Raw genomic sequence first — 19,204 nt, forward strand, 5'->3', positions numbered from 1 at the left:
GTTGTTCTGTATTTCATCATTTTCTCTTTTCAAGGATAAATATTTCTAATTCCCTTCACCACATGAATCTAACTCCCCATCCAATGCAGCTAATTGGATCAGATATCATCAAAGTCAGCCATTCTATTCGCTGGCCAGTGACCACTCTGATTTCTTCTATCAGGAATCTGACTCAGAGACCCAGAAACTAGCCACTGAGCTGTGGGAAGCTGAGTTAAAGTGTCATGTGGAGTAGAGGCTTGAGTTAGCACCGGGCAAACCAAAGTCAAAGGAAAGCCAAGCTGTGGTAGGGCAGATACCACAAGTGAGAGGAAGCTAGTTGTAGAATGGGTAGAGGAAAGCTACACAGAGAGACTAGTAACAAGAGACCCAGGCACTCAGAGAGAGCTGGAGAGAAAGGCTGTGTCAGTCCCCAGAGGAGAGGACTGGTAAACCTTCTTCAAAGGGCATCTACCACACCAGTACTCAGCACCTGTGAGAGAAGGTCAGCAGTTACTGAAGGGACAGCTTACGCTCATCTTGAGGCAAGAGGGGTTAAGATCATGGACTGTGGTATGAGACTGCCAGGGACTGGATCCTGTCTCTGCCACTTACTACTGTGTGATTTTGGGCAAGTTACTCACTTACTCTCTCAGCCTCGTTTCCACATTTGTAGAATGGGAGCAATACTAAGACATATCTCATAGGATTGTTGAGGGATTAAACAAGTTAATGTGTGTAAAGCATTTTACTTGGGACAGTACCTGGCCCCCAAAGTGTTAGCTATTATTATTAATAATTATCGACTAATAATAAAATTAATAAATATTATTTTTGTTTTATTGTCTGAGAAGTTATTCAGGCCTTATTTCTGACAGGATGTAAAATATGGACTCTAGAGACCAACTGCCTGCCTGGTTTCAAATGATGCCATTTCCACCTATGTGGCTTCTTGTGCCTTGGTTTTCTTGTTTATCAAATAAGGATAGTAGTAGTACCTACCACATAGAGTTTCCATGAAGATTAAATGAGTTAATACATGTAAAAACGTTTAGTAAGGTGCTTGTATAGAAGGGATCTCAATAATGGTAATTACTATGATTATTCCACCATTCATTTGTCAGTTGTCCTACTGTGGTGGTTTGCATGTTGGTGTGATGCTGGAAGCTATACCACTGGTATTTCAAATAGCAGCAGGGTCACCCATGGTAGACAGGTTTTAGCAGAGCTTCCAGACTAAGACAGACTAGAAAGAAGGACCTGGTGGTCTACTTCTGAAAAATTTGGCCAGTGAAAAACTTATGACTGAAGGCAAAATATTGAATGACAGAGGAAGCATCAAAAGAAGACGGAAGGAATACACAGTCACTGTACCGAAAAGAATTGGCCAATGTTCATCCATTTCAGAAGGTAGCATATGATCAAGAACTGATGGTACTGAAAGAAGAAGTCTCAGCTGCACTGAACGCACTGGTGAAAAACAAGACTTGTGGAATTGATGGAATACCAATTGAGATGTCTGAACAAACAGATGCAGCACTGGAGGTGCTCACTTGTCTAGGCCAGGAAATTTGGAAGACAGCTACCTGGCCGACCAACTGGAAGAGATCCATATTTGTACCCATTCCAAAGAAAGGTAATTCAACAGAATGAGGAAATTATCAAACAATATCATTAATATCACATGCAAGTAAAATTTTGCTGAAGATCATTCAAAAGTGGTTGCAGCAGTACACAGACAAGGAACTGCCAGAAATTCAAGCTGGAGTCAGAAGAGGACATGGAATGAAGGATATCATTGCTGACGTTAAATGGATCGTGGCTGAGCTGAAAGCAGAGAATACCAGAAAGATGTTTACCTGTGTTTTATTGACTGCAAAGGCATTTGCATAACATAACAAATTGTGGATAACTTTGCGAAGAATGAGAATCTTAGAACATTTAGTTGTGCTCATGAGGAACCTGTACATAGACCAAGAGACAGTTGTTGAAACAGAACAGGGGGATACGGCATGGTTTAAAGTCAGGAAAGGTGTGACTCAGGGTTGTATCCTTTCCCCATACTTATTCAATCTGTATGCTGAACAAATAATCTGAGAAGCTGGACTATATGAAGAAGAATGTGGCAATGGAATTGGAGGAAGTCTTATTAACAACCAGTGATATCCAGATGACACAACCTTGCTTGCTGAAAGTGAAGAGGACTTGAAGCACTTACTCATGAATATCAAAAACTACAGCCTTCAGTATGGATTACACATGAACATAAAACAGAAATCCCTACAACTGGACTAATAAACAATATCATGATAAATGGAGAAAATACTGAAGTTTTCAAGGATATTATTTTCCTTGGATCCACAATCAACACCCATGGAAGCATCTGTAGAGAAATCAATTGATGCATCCCATTGGGAAAATCTGCTGCAAAAGATTTCTTTAAAGTGTTAAAAAGCAAAGATGTCACTTTAAGGCCTGAGGTGCACCTGACCCAAGCCATGGTATTTTCAATTGTCACATATGCATGTGAAAGCTGGACAGTGAATAAAGAAGACTGAAGAATTGGTGCCTTTGGATTATAGTGTTGGTGAAGAATATTGAATATACCATGGATTGCCAGAAGAACAAACAAATCTGTTTTGGAAGAAGTACAGCCAGAATGCTCCTTAGAAGTGAGGACGGTAAGGCTTTGTCTCATGTAGTTTGGACATGTTATCAGGAGGGACCAGTCCTGCAGAAGGACATCATGCTTGGGAAAGTAGACGGTCAGCGAAAGAGAGGAAGACACTCAATGAGATGGACTGACACACTGGTTGCAACAATGGGCTCCAGCATAGTAATGATTGTGAGGATAGCACAGGACTGGACAGTGTTTCGTTCTGCTGTACATAGGTTGCTATGAGTCAAACTGACTCGATGGCACCTAACAACAGTAACAAATTATTATTAGTAGTATGCATTTGAGGGCTCATTAAAACACATCTTTGTGAAACTATTAAAGAACTGAATGTGTTTACTTGGATGAAATTTCACTTCATTTTTCTCTCTGATGGTCATCTCCAGCTACACCAAGATTCCCCACGGTAAAGCCTGGAGATTTCTAATAGGCAATAGAAAGTATGGTTTTGGCACTCAGGAAAGAGGTCTAGAAGGAAGGTATAGATTTGAGCTGAAGCCACGTAGTAGATGAGGTTACCCTCGGAGAATGTTCCAAATGAAAAGAGAGGAAGGTCTGGGACAGATCCTTGGAAGAGGTTTTGTGGATGGTGGAGATTTTGGAGTGGAGTAGAAAGTGAAAGAGGAAAATAAGTCAGCAGGTGACACCAAGTGTGGTCAGACAAGTGACACTAATAGTGAACATGATACTACATGTCAGTATTCCTAGCTCTTTTACTAATTCATTTACTCCTCTCAACAACTATTAGGTAGATGTTATTACATCCCAGTTTTACAGGTGGGAAAATGGAGATACAGAGAAATTAAGCAATTTTCCCAAGGTCACAAAGCTAGTAAAATGATAAAGCCAGAAGAATTTGAACCTAGATAATCTGATTCTAGATCTCACAAGCTTAACAACTATACCAAATGACCTCCAAGATCAAGTACAAGAATAAATAAGGACTAGAAAGTTGTCTCATGTGGTGTTTAGATTGTTGATGTTCTTTATGTTTTGCTTATTTCTTTTTTTATTAAATATTTAAAACCAACAGCACATAGTGTTCTTTAGCAAGAACAGTTTCATGGTGATTTTGGAAGCCAAATGGTTGTGAATTAAGAGATGAAACTGTATTGGTCAGCTTTTGCTGCAATAATACGGCATAACGAGCATCTCCAAAAGGTCAGTGATTCACAACAATAAACCTTATTTCTTGTGTATGGGTCTATGTTTTGGCTGGGGAGACTCTACTTCAAACTACAAGAAGGGTCAGATCTGCTCCTACGTCTCCTTTTTCTGGGAGCTCTGAGTAAGTGGGGCATACTCTTCTCATGGTAAAGGACAGAAGTTCCAAGAGGGACAGGAAAAAACTCATGATGCCTCTTCAGGCCTCAGGTTGAAACTGACAAACTGTTACTTCTGTCCCCATTCCATTGTTTAAAACAACTCATATGACCAAGCTCAAAGTTATTGAAGTAGAAAACTTTACTCTGCAGGGAGCCATGGGAAGAATGGAGAGGGAAGGAAACATCAAGGACAAATTATACAATCGACTACAGAGAAATAGCAAGTCTTTTTCAAGAACATTTGTTAAAGGAAGTAGAAGCAGTAATAGCTAGATGGAGGCTCCTATTCCCACAAACATGTAAATGGTAAACTTGGTAACTGATGGGTTTCACTGACACCACCTTAAAACAAACCGGCTCATGGTATGGAATATGGAATAGGTATGCCCTTCTCCTCTACCATATGCAGCTCCTTGGTTATCCCTAAATGCCCCCTCTTTGCTCATGCTGTTGTCTCTGCTGAACACCCTTCCCCATTTTTCTTTTCCTGGATAACTACTACTCATCCTTCAAGTCTGAGTTTAAAAGTTACTTTCTCAGTGATGCTTCCGTCTCCTTGAGGCGAAGCAGGTACTTCCTTTTCTGTTCTCTCATGGCACCTCTGCTTTAGCTTTTATTACATTTTAAATTATAACTCTGTGTAACTCAGATACCAACTTTTCTCCTGTCCTTTGGGTCCAGCATCATTATGATCAGTTTGTGCACTGTGCCTACCAGAATGCGAGTTTCAGCTCTGCTTTCGGCTCACAAACTAAAGCAGCTACCGTCGCCACAAAACCCCACATTCTATGTGATAACCACCACCATCACCTACTAAACAAAAGCCAAAATAAATAGTAAAAATTCAAGTTCAACTTATATGAAAGTATTAAAAGTTGATTTTGAAGGAGATGAAAGAAAGGCTTACATCATTCTCCAATGCAAATGATAACTAGAGAAACCCTTTATAGACATTTCTATTCTCTCCTTGGAAACCCTGGTGGTGTAGTGGTTAAGTGCTATGGCTGCCAGCCAAAAGGTTGGGGGTTTGAATCCACCAGATACTCCTTGGAAACTCTACTGGGCAGTTCTTTCCCATCCTGTAGTTTTGAATTGACTTGATGGCAATAGGCAATGGGCATTCTCTCTTCAAATTTCTTCTCGGCCAATGGGGATTGCTTTTCTGCCCAGTAGTGCCAAATCGCTCTGGCTTTTGCAGGGCTGCTGCGTTGTACAATCTAGGTGGTGCCATTGACATGGTGCTCCCTGGAGTTGTGCATCTTGGCCCTGGCTGGCTGGTGTCTTCCCTCTTGCATACGTGCCTGCACCCTCAGTACCCTCAATTGTTTTTCTCCTCTGTTGTGCAGATCAATTCAGCTTAGCTTCACTTCAGTCCTACAGCTGAATTGTGGTGCTCAACCCAGACAAGTAAGAACAGAATCCACTGATTTTTGAAGGAAATTTAGTGACAACTTTTGGTTGTCTTAAGATGTCCTTTGATGGAGCATACCCCTAAGGACTTACCAAAGCATTTTCCAAATCAAAATGATGCTCCCTCTTAAGAAATTATTATTGTAGCTCTTTGGATAGTATAGCTTTCACCATGTGTTTACACCTTTTCTCTTGACAGTTCCCTCACTAGACTATGATACTCTTTAAGGGAGGAATTTTGCTCTATTCATTTTTGTATACCAACATTCAAGACAGTGCCTAGAACATAGTAAGGGTTTAAAAAATGTTGTCTGAATAAGTGAGTGCAATTCAATTGTTCTTCATTTTAAATTATAATCAAGAAGCCAATGGAATGTGAAGAAGAAACTAGGTAATATGTTTTTGCATTCCCAGAACTGAACTAGAACTGTTATTTTATTGAACCTGAACCTGAGATAGATTGAAACAAAGCTTCTCAATATTTTCATTGTATATCAGTTAGAATTGCTTACTGGCTTGAACCAGAGATAAACTGCAGTACTGCTGAACTCAGGAACTAATCTGCAAAACATACTGATCTGATTCTCTAGTTACTTACTTTAGATCTCTTATAAGAACCTATGAACTGAGTGGAGTTTTTCTAGAGAGTTCCAGAATATTGTGAATGGTCTTATCTCCATTCATTCCATGATTCCTTGCCTTATTGCAAAAAGTTTATTCTAGAACAAGATGAAAATCAATCAGTGAGGAAATCTGGTGATGGGAATAGGGGAATTTTGGGGGAGATAGTAAAGCATACTAAGGAAAAATAAAGCCAGGAAAATTTTGTGTCTAAGTATGTGTCCAAAAGTCTGGTTCATTTTGCCAAATGATATTATAAAATTCAATAATAAAAATTAAAATAATAAATAAAGAGGGTATTTGGAAACAATGACAGTAATATACAGTTAAGCTGGATCTGAAAGAAGCAAGTTGGGTAAATGAAGAGGGAAAAGTCATTGCGTTTAAAGTCTGTCAACTTTCATTTCCCTTCCTGATTTGTGAAGAATTTATATTGGTTTACCATCCAAAAAATACCATGGTTAATTTTAGAGTTGTGTACTTTACTTGGCTGTATAGACTAGTCTATAGAAAGTATTTCTTGAAAGTTTTTTCAATGTTAATTATTAATTTTAATCATAGAATAATATGTGGTAAATTATAAATTGCTTAAATGTAATATTTCTTAGATTATGTGAATACTAACAACGAAATTGTTTTGTAAAATCTTTCTCATTGAATTACAAAACTATTAGTTACAACATTATTAGTGACTGAGTGGAAGACTTTTTTTCATTTTTCTCCTTTTCCTTTAATTACTATTTCAGCCTCGAAAAAATTATTGATATAGGTTCACAAATGCAAATTACCACAATATTGTAGCTAAAACACCAGAAAATTTGATAAAATCAGCAATTATAAAAACATCACCTGCAATGAAAACAATAGCAAGTGCTTGTAGTACATGCAGATGAAACCACGTGATCTGGAGCATCGTTGTAATTGGGTAGTAATGACAGCTCTGCCGAGAGTGCATTGTTCTTGATGTTGATAGGTGTCCTCAAGTCAGTTCCGCCTCAGAGCAACCCTCTGTACAACAGAACAAAACACTGCCCAGTCCCATGCCATCCTCACAATCATTATGCTTGAGCCCGTTGTTGCAGCCACTGTGTCAGTCCATCTCATTAAGGGTCTTCCTCTTTCCCGCTGATCCTGTACTTTACCAAGCACAGTGTCCTTCCCCTGAAAACATGTCCAAAGTATGTAAGACACAGTCTTGCCATCCTTGTTTCTAAGGAGCATTCTGGTTGTACTTCTTCCAAGACAGATTTGTCCATTCTTTTGGCCCAAAACCCAGTGCCTTGGCAGTCCATGGTATATTCAATATTCTTCACCAACACCATAATTCAAAGGCAGCAATTTGTTTTTGGTCTTTCTTATTCATTGTCCAGCTTTTGCATGCATATGACACGATGGAAAATACCCTGGCTTGGGTCAGATGCACCTTAGTCCTCAAAGTGATATCTTTGCTCTTCAACACTTTAAAGAGATCTTTTGCAGCAGACTTGCCCAATGCAATATGTCATTTAATTTCTTCACTGCTACTTCCATGGGCATTGATTATGGATCCAAGTAAAATGAAATCCTTGACGACTTCCATTTTTTCTCCATTTATCATGATGGCGCTCACTGGTCCAGTTGTGAGGATTTTTGTTTTCTTTATGTTGAGATATAATCCATAGTGAAGGCTGTGGTCTTTGATCTTCATCAGTAACTGCTTCAAGTCCTCTTCCCTTTTAGCAAGTAAGGTTGTGTCATCCGCATATTGCAGATTGTTGATGAGTCTTCCTCCAATCCTGATGCCTTGTTCTGCATATAGTCCAGCTTCTCAAAGTATTTGCTCAGCATACAGGTTGAATACGTATGGTGAAAGGATACAACCCTGACACACACCTTTTCTGATTTCAAACCATGCAGTATCCCCATGTTGTGTTTGAATGACTGCCTCTTGGTCTATGTACAGGTTCCTCATGAGCACAATTAAGTGTTCTAGAAATTCGATTCTTCACGATGTTATCCATAATTTGTTATGATCCACACAATTGAATGTCTTTGCACAGTCAATAAAATACAAGTAAACATCTTTCTGGTATTCTCTGCTTTCAGCCATGAGCCATCTGACATCAGCAATGATATCCCTCGTTCTATGTCCTCTTCTGAATCCAGCTTGAATTTCTGGCAGATTCCTGGTGATGTACTGCTGCAACTGCTTTTGAATGATTTTCAGCAAAATTTTACTTGTGTGTGATGTTAATGATATTGTTCAAAATACGTCCATTTCACTTAGGTTTTCAAATTCGTTAGTTTTTCATAATACTCTGTTATGATGCCTTTTATTTCAGTTCGGTCTGTAGTAATGTCCTCCATTTCATTTCTTATTTGGGTTATTTGCGTCCTTTCCTGTTTTTCTTATGTCAGTTTGTCGATTTCGTCTATCCTCTCAAAGAACCAACTTTTGCTTTTGTTGATTCTTTCTGTTGCTTTTCTTTTCTCTATTTCATTTATTTCTACTCTGATCTTTATTATTTCCTTTCTTCTGGTGGCTGTAGGCTTCTTTGGCTTTTCTCTTTCTGTTTGTTGAGTTGTGTGACTGATGTTTTGATTTTGTTCCTTTCTTCTTTTTTGCTTTGTACATCTATTGCTATAAATTGACCTCTGAGCACTGCCTTTGCTATGTCCCAAAGGTTTTGGTATGATGTGTTTTCATTCTTGTTTAATTCTAGGAATTCTTTGATTCCATCTTTGATTTTTTCTATTACCGGTGGTATTTAAAAAGGTTGTTATTCAGTTTCCATGCAATTGATTTTTTTCTTGCCCTTTCTGATATTGATTTCTACTTGCATGCATTGTGATCAGAGAAAATACTTTGTATTATCTCAGTGTTTAGGATTTTGTTGAGGGTTGCTTTGTGCCTTAAGATGTGGTCTATTCTGGAGAACATTCCATGTGCATTAGAAAAGAATGTGTATTTTGCAGCTATTGGGTGGAGTGTTCTATATATGTCTATGAGGTTAAGTTGGCTGATTGTGGCCTTTAGACCTTCTGTATCTTTGTTAAGTTTCTTTCTAGATGTTCTGTCCTTTACTGAAAGTGGTGTGTTGACGTCTCCTACTATTATTGTGAAACTGCCTCTTTTCAGTGCTGTTAGAGTTTATTTTATGTATTTTGGAACCCTGTCATTGAGTATGTAGATGTTTATTACAATTATGTCTTCATGATGGTTTAGCCCTTTAATCATTATATAGCGCCCTTCTTTGTCTTTTGTGGTGAATTTTGTTTTAAAGTCTATTTTATTTGAGATTAGTATGTCAGTTGCCTATTGCTACTCCTGCTCTTTTTTGGTAGCCATTTGCTTGGTATATTTTTTTCAATCTTTTGAATTTTAATAAATTTACATCTTTGTTTCTAAGGTGTGTCTCTTGTAGACAGCATATTGATAGATCCTTTTTTTTTTTTTTTTATACATTCTGTCACTCTCTGTCTCTTTATGGGTGCATTTAGCCCATTTACGTTCAGTGTAATTATTGATAGATGTGAGTTTATTGCTGTCATTTTGTAGTGCTTTTCTTTGTGGTGCTGACGTTTTCGTTGTTGCTCTTACTCTCCTGTGCTGAATTCCTTTTGTATGTGGATTTTTTTTTCATTGATTTTGTTTTTGTAGATTTTGTGTTTACTGAGACTTTATGTTTTTCTTCTTTATTTTGATGAGTAGGTTTGTTAGCTTTCTTTGTAGTTACCTTGAAATTTACCCTTATCTTCCTAAGTTTGAGCCAGTCTTTTATTGTGCAGTATCACCTTGCCTTCCTCTCCATTGGAAAGTTCTATATCTACACTGTATTCTCCCTCTTTTATTGTTCTGACACTGCTGTCATTTACAGATTAACCTCTCTGATTCCCTGTTGTAAGTCTTTTAAAAAAAAAAAAAAAGTTTAGTTTTGATTAATCCTTGAGTGTTCATTTCCTGGGTTAGCACATGGCTGGTGCGATCTTGCATCCTAGATTCAGGCTGCCTTTGATGTGGCTTGTTCTCAAACTAAGGACTCCCTTTAATAATTCTTGTAAGTTTGGCTTGGTTTTTATGTATTCCCTTAATTTCTGTTTATCTGGGAATGTCCCAATTTCACCATCATATTCGAATGAAAGTTTTGCAGGATGTATTATTCTTGGTTGGCAATTTTTTCTTTCCAGGTTTTATATATGTCATCCCATTGCCATCTTGCCTGTGTGGTTTCTGCTGGGTAATCAGAGCTTAGTCTTATTGTTTCCCCTCTATATGTGACTTTTCATTTTTCTCGAGCTATTCTCAAGATTCTTTGTCTTTAGTTTTAGTGAGTGTGATTATGATATCCCTTGGTGATTTTCTTTTGGGGACTATCCTATAGGGGGCTTGTTGAGCTTCTTTGATGGTCGGCTTTTCATTTTTCATGATATTAGGGAAGTTTTCTGTCAGCAGTTCTTCAGTGATCCTCTCTGTGTTTTCTGTTTTCTCCCCCTGTTCTGGAACTCCAGTCACTTGCATATTTTTGCTTTTGATTGTATCCCACATAATTCTCAGGGTTTCTTCATTCTTTTTTCTGATTTTTCCTCACACAAATTGGTATCCAAGTATTTGTCTTCAATTTCACTGATCCTGTCTTCCATTGTTTGAAACCTGCTCTTCAGACCTTCTGTGACGCTGTCTATTTCTGAAATCTTGTTGTTTATCTTTTGGATTTCTAATTGTTGTTTTGGTGTGATTTTTAGTTGTGAATTTATCTTGATATTTTGTTCCTGTATTATTTTCCTGAATTCTTCAATTTTTTTCTGTATTTTCCATGAATTTGTCTGCCTTTTTCGTGAATTTTTCTATTTTTTCCCTCATTTTTATCTGCTTTTTGCTTCACCTCTTGGATAGCTCTGAATATTAGAGATTTGAATTCCCTGTCAGGTAGTTCTAGTGCCTTTTCTTCTACTGGAAAGTCATCTTTTTGGATGCTTTCTGGAGTCATCCTGTTCTTTTTTTTTTTAAATGCATTTTGATGTTGTCTGCTGTCTTTGGGACAGTCAGTAGTTATTTTCTTCATTTATTGATTGTAGATTTGTTTCATCTTGCTTTTTTTGTTTTATTTGGTTATGTCTGAGCAGGTGGGCTGTTCATTGTTGTTTGCTCCACTGTGGGCATGATACTTTTCACCTTCTTGTCCAATGGGCAGGGCCAGTTGCTCAGCTATGGTACAGCAGGGCAGGCCTAGCTGAAAGGGTGGGGCTAGAATGGGTTGTTTGTGGTACGTACTGGGGCAGACAGGGCGGGCCAGAGGTCAGTGCAGGGCAAGTTCCAGCAAGCCTTGCCTGTGCTGCTCGAGGATGTGATGTTCAGCACATGGTGAGGTAGGCAGAAGGGAGGGGGTAGGTTACAACCTGTAGAGCTAAGCTGGGTACGGGAATGAAGAGAGAGAGGAGAAAGAAACACGAGCCAACAAAACAGAACAAAAAAGTACTGAGGGCTCTTGCTGTTGGAGTGAAGAGATGGGAAACTAAGAAATGAAGCAAAACAAAAAGACAAAAAGGAAAAAAGAAAAAGAGAAAAAAATTAAAAGAAGAAAAGAGAAAAAAAAAAGAAAGAAATGCTCCTAGGGATCCCACTGAGAACTGGGGAAGTGGCTCCCAGACCTCAGGGTGCAGTCCCTCTAGAAGGGGCACACAGCATCAGGTATTCAGGAGAAAGGAAAAGAAGAAAAGTAGACAGAGATGAGAAACTGAGAAATGAAGAAAAACAAAAAATAATAAAAAATAAAAAGAGCTCTGACAGGGATCACAATAGAGGGCTCCAACAGAGCTGGAGAAAAATGTAGAACAAAATTGTAACTTACAAAAAAAGACCAGACTTGCTGGCCTGACAGAGACTAGAGAAACCCTGAGAGTATGGCCCCAGGCACCCTTTTAACTCACTAATGAAGTCACTCCTGAGTTTTACTCTTCATCCAAAGATTAACCAAAAAACCAAACCCAGTGCCATTGAGTCGATTCCGACTCATAGCGACCCTATAGGACAGAGTAGAACTGCCCCATAGAGTTTCCGAGGATTGCCTGGCAGATTCAAACTGCCGACCCTTTGGTTAGCAGCCTTAGCACTTAACCACTACACCACCAGGGTTTCCCCAAAGATTAGACAGGCCCACAAAACAAAATGAGACTAAAGGGGCACACCAGCCCAGGGGCAAGGACTAAAAGGCAGGAGGGGACAGGAAAGCTGGTAATTGGGAACCCAAGGTCAAGAAGGTGAGAGTGTTGACATGTCGTGGGGTTGTCGACCAATGTATAAAGCAATATGTGTATTAAGTGTTTAATGGGAAGATAGTTTGTTTTCTAAACCTTCATCTAAAGTAAAATAGAAAAGATAAAAAATAAATACAAAAGAAAGGCCCCTAGGGATCCCAATGATGTGGCTGTGAAGCCAGGGGAAGTGGCTCCAAAGCCGCACAGTACAACCTGCCTGGAAGGGGCAGAGATGGCACACTGTGCCAGCTATTCAGGAGACAGGAAAAGAAGGTAAGTAGAGAAAGATGAGAAACTGAAAAATGAAGAAAGACAAAAAACAAACAAAAGAAATGCCCCAGGAATCCCACCAGTATGGCTGTGCAGACCAAAGAAGTGGCCCCCAAGGCGTACAGTACAGTCCAGCTAGAAGGGGTTCCCAATCTTCGAAAAGAAAAGGAAAACAAACAAACAAAACAGAAAGGTCCAGGGATCCTACAAGAATGGTGGCATGGACCAGGGAAGCCATTCCGGCCAAGTGGCACTTCACAGCCTGTCAACAAGAAGCAAAAATGGCACATGGAGCCAGGTGTTTGAGAGAAAGGAGGGAGAGGAGGTGAGAGGCAAGGAAGAAACCAAAAAGAAGCTGAAAAATCAACACCAGCGACAAAGAAATGGCACTAAAGGAGTCGGCTGGTGTGGGCGGGGCAAATCCAAGTGGCGTGGAGCTGGCTCATCCCAGGCCTTAGTTGCTTGGCCTACTGGGAAGCAGTGAATCAGCCCACTGGGAAGCAGTGGACTGGCCCACTGGAAGTGGTGGAGGCCAAGCAGGTGGAGGGAGAGAGGACTGGGAAAGTGTATCACTGTTTACTGGGTGCTCTGTCTTCTGTTGGGAGCTCCATGAAGCTGCTTTCCCGTTCTCCCTGTCTGCTGATCTCCAAGAGGAGTCCAAGATGGCAAATCTGTGCTGCACTAGCTGATAGGTGACCTCTGCTCCTATCTCTCCTAGCTCTCTGTTCTCTGTCAGTTTCTTATTCCATTTGGTGCTTGGTTGAGTTCTATATCCCTTCATTTGATGCTTAGGGTTCTAGGATTGACTTTCGTCTCTGTTTTACTTAGTTTTTCAGGTCTTTGTTGTGGAGGGACGGCATGGTGCTTCTGTTTATAGTGCCATGTTGGCCCCGCCTCTAAAAGTTTTTTTCCTTGTTAAAAATAATTTGTGACTCCAAGTATTCTTACTTTATGGTAAAATGCCATACCGTCTTGTCCGTTTCTCACAATCTGGTGATACCAAAAACCCATTGCCATCAAGTCAAATTCTGACTCATGGTGACCCTATATGGAACAGAGTAGAACTGCCCCATAGGGTTTCTAAGGCTGCAATCTTTATGGAAGTAGACTGCTACATCTTTCTCCCGAGGAATGGATGGTGGATTCAAAGTGCTGACCTTTCAGTTAGCAATGGAGAGCTTAACCACTGTGCCACCAGGGCTCCTTGGCAATCTGGTGATAGCCCCTTTAATTTCTCCTGATTTTATTAGATTTTAGAAAAGGTTAATTAGTTATCCACTGATCTTAGTGGAAGAAGATTAAAAAAAATATATAATATTACAAAATGTCCTAGTGGGGTATGAAGGTAACACCACAAGGGGGTACTGTAATTTTATCAAATTTGTCCTGGTGAATTGCCTTAGAAGGTGAAATGATTAGAGCTTGTAGAGTTAATTTTAATATGCTAATACATCACAGCAAGTTGGGAACTTAAATAAAATGATACAATTAATATACTTTTATGGGATGTACAAAGTCTTAGTAAGGTCATTTGTAGATTACATTAGAGCTGCATTTAGACTTATTGGGTTTAAAATTCAGCATTGTTAAAAGAAAGCAGCAAATGTCTGACGTACGCATTTTAGGGACCTTTGAATGAGGAAGTGAATGTGGAATTGTGTGAATCTTGCTTCAGCTTTTTAAAATAAATTAACTCTCTGGTCACTCATCTAAATACAGCTAGGATCAGACCTTTAGATCTTGATTTCTTTATTGTTGCAACTTAGAAAATATTTCAGTCCATTAATCCTGGAAGGGATTTTTTTAAAGGATATTTAATCATAGAATAGTTTCTTAATGTGCCTCGAAAGTGATTGTACAATTTTGCTTGGTAATAAATTTGAGTGGTTTATAGTCCCTCTTGGTTGGACAGTTCTTCTCTTTCATTTAATCTGAAATCTATGAAGGTGCATTTATGGCCAAGGAATTTTTTGGTTGACATAACATCCTGACTCTCTGTGTTTATGTGCTAAAATGTGTTGTTCATTTGCTGAACAAGGTGGACCAGGGGTATTTGATATAAGCCAGTGATTCATCTATGTCGAAGAACAATTATTTATAGACTACAAATATAACTGCTATGTATTCTATCTTTTGTCACATACTTAACCGGTGGCATACAGAGGGTGTCGGACCAATATTTAGTATTATGCTAATATTAAATGAGATGAGGTGTGTAAACTGTGCAGCACAGTAGTTAGGACAATGATAAGGCCACCTATAGCCTTAAGGCCTGCTAGATGCCTTCTTGGCCCTGCTGTGTGGCTCTCCATGTCACTGTAAAATGCAAGATTAAAAAAACTGCCTCTGTGTCCCCACTTCTCAAATATGCACAGTTAAAATTTAGTAGGTGAAAAGCAGAGCCAATTTTCTTGACATTCTTCTATTCAACAAATTAGGCAATCTAAGTTGTAAGAATCAGCATTTCCCCCCTCCCCCAGGCCTAAATACAGCTATTTTTAATTTATATATTTTAATAAAGCAACCACAAACATTTTCAAATTGCTTTAATTATCCTAGCCTACCTATGGGGGCAAAAATGGTTCAGTGGTAGAATTCTTACCTTCCCTGCGGGAGACCAGGTTCTATTCCCAGCCAATGCACCTCATGGGTAGCCACCACCTGTCTGTCAGTGGAGACTTGTGTGTTGCTCTGGTGCTAAACAAGTTTCAGTGTAGCTTCCAGACTATGATGAATTAGGAAGAAAGGCCTGGCAATCTACTTTTCAAAGTCAGCCAATGAAAACACTATGGATCACAACCGTTTGTTCAGCAACTGATCATGGGGATGGCTCAGCACTGGGCAGCATTTTGTCCCATTGTGCACGGGGTTGCCACGTATTGGGGGCTGACTTGACAGCAGTTAACAACAACAACAACATAAAAGATTGTTCATAACTGTCCAAGGACATAATTTGATAAAGCTTTTCTCTTTTCTTTTTCCTTTCTCATCTCCAACTAGGGACCCCTATTTGTCTGAAGGACTTGACTTGCCTACACCTTAGCATGATTCTCATTTTAAGCTGTAGCAGTTGTTTCACAAGATTGCTTTTTTGATATCATGCATATTTTTCTTCTTGGCTGTTCCATATGCATGCGTGTTCCTCAAATCTTTTGCCTAAATCTTAATCTCCTGTACTGTTTCATATTCATTTCCATCTGTTTTCCACTCTCTTAACCTGATTTCTTAATCCTGAACTGTGCTTACCTATCTTCTCATCTGCTTGTGCTGGTCATTGTTGACTTGGCAGGAAGACTCTTAGTACCCAGTGTTACTAAGCTTGAGCCACTGAGCATTAGTCTCCTGCTTCTTTCTTTCTGATCTTTGATGTGTTGTTGTTGTTAGGTGCCATTGAGTTGGTTCTAACTCATTGTGACCCTGTGTACAACAGAACGAAACACTGCCCAGTCCTGCACCATCTTCATGATTGTTGTTATGCTTGAGCCCATTGTTGCAGACACTGTGTCAATCCATCTGGTTGAGGGTCTTCCACGTTTTCACTGACCCTCTACTTTACCAAGCATGATGGTCTTCTCCAGGGACTGGCCCCTCCTATAACATGTCCAAAGTATGTGAGACAAGCCTTGCCATCCTAGCTTCTAAGAAGCATCTGGCTGTACTTATTCCAAGATATACTTGTTCATTCTTTTGGCAGCCAATGGTATATTCAATATTCTTTGCCAACACCATAATTTAAAGGTGTCAATTCTTGTTCAGTCTTCCTTATTCATTGTCCAGCTTTCTCATGCTTATGAGGTGATTGAAAACAGCCTGGCTTGGGTCAGGTGCACCTTAGTCCTTAAAGTGACATCTTTGCCTTTTAACACTTTAAAGAGGTCTTTTACAGCAGATTTGCCCAATGCAATGCGTTGTTTGATTTCTTGACTGATGCTTCCATGAGTGTTGATTGTAGATCTAAGTAAAATTAAATCCTTGACCACTTCAATCTTTTCTCTGTTTATCGTGATATTGCTTTTTGGTCCAGTTGTGAGGATTTTTGTTTCCTTTATGTTCAGGTGTAATCCATACTGACGGCTGTAGTCTTTGTTCTTCTTCAGTAAGTGCTTCAAGTCCTCTTTGCTTTCAGCAAGCAAGGTTGTGTCATCTGCATATCGCATGTTGTTAATGAGTCTTCCTCCAATCCCGATGCCCTGTTCCTCATAAAGTCCAGCTTCTCCAAATACTGGCTTAGCATACAGATTGAATAAGTATGGTGAAAGGATACAACCCTGATGCACATCTTTCCTGACTTCAAAGCACGCAGTGTCCCTTTGTTCTGTTCAAACAACTGCTTCTTGATCTATGTACAGGTTCCTCATGAGCACAATTAAGTGTTCTGGAATTCCCATTCTTTTCAATTTGTTATGATCCCCATAGTCGAATGCCTTTGCATAGTCAATAAAGCACCGGTAGACATCTTCCTGGTATTCTCTGCTTTCAACCAGGATTCATCTGACATCAGCAATGATATCCCTGGTTCCACATCCTCTTCTGAATCCAACCTGAATTTCTGGCAGTTCCCTGTCAATATACTGCTGCAGTTGTTTTTGAATGGTCTTCAGCAAAATTTTACTTGTGTGTGATATTAATGATATTGTTTGATAATTTCTGCATTAGGTTGGATCACCTTTCTTGGGAATAGGCATGAATATAGATTTAGTCAGTTGGCCAGGTAGCTGTCTTCCAAATTGCTTGGCATAGACGAGTGAGTGCATCCAGCACTGCATCCATTTGTTGAAACATCTCAGTTGGAATTTTTTTTTTTTTTAGGAAGAGGAAGAAGGACCCAACAATCTACTTCTGAAAAGAATTAGTCAGTGAAAACCTTATGAATAGCAGTGGAACATTTTGCCCATAGAATCCTTCAAAATTGCAGCTCGAGGCTTGAATTATTTCTTCAGTTCTTCCAACTTGAAAAATGCTAGGTGTGTCCTTCTCTTTTGGTTTTCCATCTCCGGGTCTTTGCACATGTTATTATAATACTTTACTTTGTCTTCTCAAGCTGCTCCTTGGAATCTTCTGTTCAGCTCTTTTACTTCATCATTTGTTCCCTTTGCTTTAGCTACTTGATGTTCAAGAGCAAGTTTGAGAGTCTCTTCTGACATCCCTTTTGGTCTTTTCTTTCTTTCCTGTTTTTTTAATGACCGCTTGCTTTCTTCATGTATGGTGTCCTTGATGTCATTCCACAACTCATCTGGTCTTTGGTCATTAGTGTTCAATGTGTCAAACCTATTCTTGAGATGTTCTCTAAATTTGGGTGGGATATACTCAAGGTTGTACTTTGACTCTCGTGGACTTGTTCTAATTTTCTTCAGCTTTAACTTGAACTTGCATATGAGCAATTGATGATCTGTTCTGCAGTTGGCTCCTGGCCCTGTTCTGACTGATGATATTGAGCTTTTCCATCGTCTCTTTCCACAAATATAGTCAATTTGATTCCCCTGTATTCCTTCTGGTGAGGTCCGCGTGTATAGTTGCCATTTATGTTGAAAAAAGGTATTCACAATGAAGAAGTCGTTGGTCTTGCAAAATTCTGTCATGTGATCTCCGGCATTGTTTCTATCACCAAGGCCGTATTTTCCAACTACTGGTCCTTCTTCTTTGTTTCCAACTTTCGCATTCCAATCACCAGTAATTATCAATGCATCTTGATTGCATGTTTGATCAGTTTCAGACTGCAGAAGTTGGTAAAAATCTTCAATTTCTTCATCTATGGCCTTAGTGGTTGGTGTGTAAATTTGAATAATAGTGTTATTAACTGGTCTTCCTTGTAGGTTTATAGATATTATTCTATCACTGACAGCATTGTACTTCAGGATAGATCTTGAAATGTTCTTTTTGATGATGAATGCAATGCCATTCCTCTTCAAGTTGTCATTCCTGGCATAGTAGACCATATGATTGTCTGATTCAAAATGGCCAGTACTAGTCTATTTCAGTTCACTAATGCCAGGATATCAATGTTTATGTGTCCCAGCTCATTTTCGATGATTTCTAAATTTTCATAGGTTCATACTTTGTACATTCCACGTTCTGACTATTAGTGGATGTTTGCAGCTGTTTCTTCTCATTTTGAGTTGTGCCACATCAGCAAATGAAGGTCTTGAAAGCTTGACTCCCTCCAAATCATTAAGGTCAGCTCTACTTTGAGGAGGCAGCTGTTTCCCAGTTGTCTTTTGAGTGCTTTCCAACCTGAGGGGCTCATCTTTCGGCACTGTATCAGACACTGTTCCACGCTATTCATGAAATTTTCACTGGCCAGTTTTTTTCATAAGTAGACTGCCAGTTTCTTCTTCCTAGTCTGTCTTAGTCTGGAAGCGCCACTGAAACCTGCCTACCATGGGCGACCCACCTGGTTTTGAATGCCGGTTGCATAACTTCCAGCATAACAGCAACATGAAAGCCTCGCAGTACGATAAACTGACAGCCACTTTAGGGATCTTTGATGTATTAGGCTTAATATAAACATATCACTATAGTTTTTTTATAGTTAATAAGAAATATATTGCAAAACAGCATTACAGGACCAATGCATTTTTATAAATATAATAATGCACATTAGTATTATGGGGCCACTTTTCTTGAATTTTAGGAGTAAATGAGTTATTGAGAAATAAATTACTGCTTCTGATGTTATAACCTTGTGGAA

This window comes from Elephas maximus, chromosome 21, assembly GCF_024166365.1.
Source record: "Elephas maximus indicus isolate mEleMax1 chromosome 21, mEleMax1 primary haplotype, whole genome shotgun sequence".
NCBI classification, from domain to species: Eukaryota; Metazoa; Chordata; class Mammalia; order Proboscidea; family Elephantidae; genus Elephas; species Elephas maximus.